Raw genomic sequence first — 5,304 nt, 5'->3', positions numbered from 1 at the left:
CAAAGATGCTGCATTCTGTTTTGTTTGCTACTTATTTCCGGAAGGGCCAGGAAGATCAAACGTTCATCCGGAATGGATATCAGTGGGTGTCCGTCAGTGGCATATAATGGAAAGCAGAGGACAAGATGATAAAGGAAAACTTCATTCGCATTTTACTTCTGAGTCTCATGGATTAGCTGTACGCGATTATAGCAATTTCGTGAACGAAGGAAACCACATTGATGCTTTATTAGACAAATCTAGCAAAGCACAAAAAATTCAAAAAAAACAAGAAGATGAGTATCATTCCAAGATTTTGCAAGTCTTGATTGATGTCGCAAGAACGTTGGGAAGACAAGGATTGGCTTTTCGTGGTCACGAAGAATCACCTGGGAAAAGCGATGGGAATTTCAAACAGATGGTCCATCTCGTTTCACGTCATTGTCCTTTATTAAAAAATGGTTGGATGAAACATTAAAAAGACCATATCACGTGACTTACCTAAGCTCGATCACCCAAAACGAGTTTATTAATCTCTTAGGAACTAAAACTCAAGAAGCTATCGTAGATGAAGTGACAAATGCTTGTGTTTTCTCTGTAATGCCTGACACAACCCCGGACTCATCGCATCAAGATCGCCTAGCTATTAACATCCGGTACGTGCTTGACTCTAAAGACGGACCTGTTCCTGTTGAACGATTTCTAAGAATGGATGCCGTTCTGACGAAAATACCGGGAGAAGAGTTAGCTGAAAAAATTCTGTCTGCTGTTCAGTCAGTGGGGATCTCGATGAAAAAGATCGTCTTTCAGTCGTACGATTTCGCCAAAAACATATCAGAAAAATACATAGGTACGCAGAAAAAGTTGTCAGAAAAATGTGATAAAGAAATCTTTTATATCCCTTGTCATGCTCATCGAACAAATACTTTTGTCGAAACAGCATGCGAGCGCATTGATTACAGAATTTTTTAATGTTCTAGACTCTTTATATGTTTTTTTTTTTATGGAAGTACCAAACGTTTTAAACGTTTGCGCGAAGAACTAAACAGCATTCAGAATTCAATACAATTGAAAAATTTGTCAAAAACACGATGGACTGCTAGAGCTGTATCGGTCAAGGCAGTGTGGATTTCTCCAGAAGGTATTATAGATGTTCTCAAGAAAATCAAAAATGATTCAGAATATTTTGATAGCAAAACTCGTACTTCTGCTACTGGCCTGCTCAAAAAGATTTTAGATTTTGACTTTGTAGGTTCTTTATATTTCTGCAAAAATGTTATGTTTAAAGTGAAAAATCTAACAGAAAGCTTAGAAGCTGAAGAATTGAATGTCATCGATGCTGTGTTGTTGATTAAAAGTACTTCAGCGTCATTTGAAAAAATGGACGATGACATTGAAATTAATGCATTGATTAGCAGCTCAGTTTTATTTGCAAAATGATTTTGTAAAGCATCATAGAACGCGCCGTGTACCAAGAAGATATGATGAAATTCCAGAAACAGCTTCCAACTTTGAATTCATTACATTTTATCGAAAATAATTTAGATCTGTGCTGCAAGTTTTCAACAGTTGTATCAAAGACAATCTCAAACAGACTTTTTCGATGTTGATGCTAATTCAAAAAATTTTTCAATTCCCTGTGGATGAAAGCAATGTAACAATGGAAACAGTTGAATCAATTATAAAATTGGAACCTACATTATTCAAAGAAGAACCAGAATGCTTGCTAGCTGAGTTGCAAATTCTTCTCGAATCATGTGATCAATGTACAAATTTTGGAGATATTTCCAAAGTAGTGTTCAAGTTGAGAGGCGTTATCCACCTCGCATACAAGCTTGTTTGTTATATCATGACTGCTCCAGTGTCATCGGCTTCCTGCGAACGCTCTTTCAGCAAACTGAAATTAGTTTTGAATGATTTGCGGACAACAATGAGAGATTATCGCTTGAATTCGTTAATGCTGCTGTATTCTGCGAAGGATAAAGTAGATGAAATTGACTTGCGTGAAATCGTTAAGAAATGGTCAATTTTAAAACCCCGCAGTGTGAAAACCTAAAGCAGATATTGCTATTTATGAAAACCGTATCAAAAAATATTTAATAATCACTTCGTACTTTGATAGTTGTAGTAGTAGAGTCATTTATGACTTAAAACATATGAGCGCAAACATATGTTTTATATTCATTACTGAACGTTGTTTGAATAAAATTGTTCAATAAAACATAAGCAGAAGAATGTTATTTTACTTATAACTCATTTCTATTCTACCATGTGTCACCTATTTAGTCGGAAAATTGTCAAGCCTAGGGTCACGATATCGAACCGAAAGTATCGATATGGTACTCATTTAAAGTATCGCTTTAAACATATCGGGTACTCATTAATATCGGAATAAAAATACTCGATATTCGAAATATCGATACCAAAAACCAAAAAATTTATCTGAATATAGGTCTCGCATATAGGAAAAACAGCTCCCCATAAAATACAATCGCCGTTCAGAGTCGACATAAAACTGTAGGCACCCCCTTTGTGCCACAACATTAAGGCCCACGCGACAAATCGGAGGAGAAGTTCGGCCAAACACTAAAGCTGATGCCACATAAAACTTTTGCTTCGCTTTATGTGACAGATTCGCTTTGACAGATAAGATGAATTGTATGAAAATGCACAAAGCACGCCACATAGATCGTTGAAGCTGCAGCGCGAAGCGAAAAGATGGCCAACTCCCATCTTTTTGCGCGCTTTGACAATCAACCGGTTTAATATTTATTTTGTTTCGTTCAAATTCGAGTTTTCATGTAGAAACATAAAACTTAATTACATTGCTGATATTTTTTAAGCAAAATATATAAAATCCAAAGCAATTTTGACGAGTAAAAAAGCAGTACAAAACTGTTTTCTTTGCGTTCTTTGTGGCATACCTTTTGCGTCTGGCGTTTCGCTGGCAAAGTTATAAATGTCACGCAAAGCTACAAAGTTTTATCTGGCATCAGCTTAACATATTGTATAAGCGCCGGACTTTATTATTATTACAACACGTAGTGATTGAGGTGTTGGCTTAAACACCGAGGCCGCGGGTTCAAATCCCACAACATGCAATCCTAACCATAGTACAAATTTCTGTACTTTAGAGCCCAATTTATATTGGGCAGAATTGTTACAGGCCAACTTTATACGCGTGCGTAAAAAGCGATCGATTTGACATTTATGCTCAGTTTTCATTTTGGCGCGACTATGAATTAACAATATTTCTCAGCAAACTTCTGTAAATTTGACAGAAATGCAACTCTGAGAAANCATATCGGGTACTCATTAATATCGGAATAAAAATACTCGATATTCGAAATATCGATACCAAAAACCAAAAAATTTATCTGAATATAGGTCTCGCATATAGGAAAAACAGCTCCCCATAAAATACAATCGCCGTTCAGAGTCGACATAAAACTGTAGGCACCCCCTTTGTGCCACAACATTAAGGCCCACGCGACAAATCGGAGGAGAAGTTCGGCCAAACACTAAAGCTGATGCCACATAAAACTTTTGCTTCGCTTTATGTGACAGATTCGCTTTGACAGATAAGATGAATTGTATGAAAATGCACAAAGCACGCCACATAGATCGTTGAAGCTGCAGCGCGAAGCGAAAAGATGGCCAACTCCCATCTTTTTGCGCGCTTTGACAATCAACCGGTTTAATATTTATTTTGTTTCGTTCAAATTCGAGTTTTCATGTAGAAACATAAAACTTAATTACATTGCTGATATTTTTTAAGCAAAATATATAAAATCCAAAGCAATTTTGACGAGTAAAAAAGCAGTACAAAACTGTTTTCTTTGCGTTCTTTGTGGCATACCTTTTGCGTCTGGCGTTTCGCTGGCAAAGTTATAAATGTCACGCAAAGCTACAAAGTTTTATCTGGCATCAGCTTAACATATTGTATAAGCGCCGGACTTTATTATTATTACAACACGTAGTGATTGAGGTGTTGGCTTAAACACCGAGGCCGCGGGTTCAAATCCCACAACATGCAATCCTAACCATAGTACAAATTTCTGTACTTTAGAGCCCAATTTATATTGGGCAGAATTGTTACAGGCCAACTTTATACGCGTGCGTAAAAAGCGATCGATTTGACATTTATGCTCAGTTTTCATTTTGGCGCGACTATGAATTAACAATATTTCTCAGCAAACTTCTGTAAATTTGACAGAAATGCAACTCTGAGAAATCACGCACGCAAATTGATTTGGGTTTATCAAATGAGAAAAACTTGTGTGTCTGCGTAGAAAAACTCTCGCCGGTAATATTAGGTTAATAACATTATCCTTCTTCTTCTTCTTTTTTGGCGCTGTAGCCGCCTAAGCGATTTTGGCCGAGTTCAGCAAAGCACGCCAGTCGTTTCTCCTCTGTGCCAACTGACGCCAATTGGAAACGCCAAGTGAAGCCAAGTCCTTCTCCACCTGATCTTTCCATCGCAGTGGGGGCCTCCCTCTTCCTCTGCTACCACCAGCGGGTTCCGAGTTGAATACTTTCAGAGCTGGAGCGTCGGTGTCCATTCGAACGACATGACCAAGCCAGCGGAGCCGCTGTATTTTAATTCGCGGCACTATGTCCATATCGTTGTAAAGCTCATACAGCTCATCGTTCCATCGTCTGCGGTACTCGCCGTCGCCAACGCGTAAAGGACCGTAAATCTTCCGCAAAATCTTTCTCTCAAACACCCCAAGAGCCGCCTCATCGGATGTTGTCATTGTCCATGCTTCTGCGCCATATACCAGCACGGGCATGATGAGTGACTTATAGAGCGTGGTTTTCGTACGTCGAGAGAGGACTTTACTCCTGAATTGCCTACTCAGTCCAAAGTAGCACTTGTTGGCAAGAGTGATTCTGCGTTGGATTTCAATGCTGACATTATTATCGGTGTTAATGCTGGTTCCCAAGTAAACGAAATTCTCTACTTTCTCGAAATTGTAACTGTCAACAGTAACGTGGGTGCCAAGGCGCGAATGCGCTGATTGTTTGTGTGATGAGAGAACATACTTCGTCTTGTCCTCGTTTACCACCAGACCAATTCGCTTTGCTTCTCTATCTAACTTGGAAAAGGCAGAACAGACTTCGCGGTTTTTGTTACCGATGATGTCGATGTCATCGGCATAAGCCAGCAATCACACGCTCTTGTAGTAAATTGTTCCTGAGTGTTTCAGTTCTGCAGCTCTTATTATCTTCTCCAACATCAGATTAAAGAAGTCACATGAAAGGGAGTCGCCCTGTCTGAAACCCCGTTTTGTGGCGAACGGCTCGGAGAGGTCTTTTCCAATT

The 5,304-nt window shown here is 38.8% G+C and overlaps 1 long non-coding RNA gene across 1 annotated transcript; it reads right to left on the bottom strand.

Annotated features, from left to right (window-relative positions):
* Nucleotides 1–1,298: 1,298 nt before the first annotated feature.
* Nucleotides 1,299–2,264, bottom strand: LOC108367149 (uncharacterized). Its single transcript, XR_001848212.1, has 3 exons — nt 2,094–2,264; nt 1,678–2,031; nt 1,299–1,616 (listed from the first exon to the last, which is right to left on the bottom strand). It is a non-coding gene; the product is annotated as an uncharacterized LOC108367149 (long non-coding RNA).
* Nucleotides 2,265–5,304: the final 3,040 nt, after the last annotated feature.

The sequence above is a fragment of the Rhagoletis zephyria genome, unplaced genomic scaffold, assembly GCF_001687245.7.
Source record: "Rhagoletis zephyria isolate East Lansing unplaced genomic scaffold, Rhagoletis_zephyria_1.1 Rzeph_scaffold_02561, whole genome shotgun sequence".
NCBI classification, from domain to species: Eukaryota; Metazoa; Arthropoda; class Insecta; order Diptera; family Tephritidae; genus Rhagoletis; species Rhagoletis zephyria.
The sequence above is the reverse complement of the archived record's forward strand: the minus strand, read 5'-3'. Positions and strand labels throughout refer to the sequence as shown.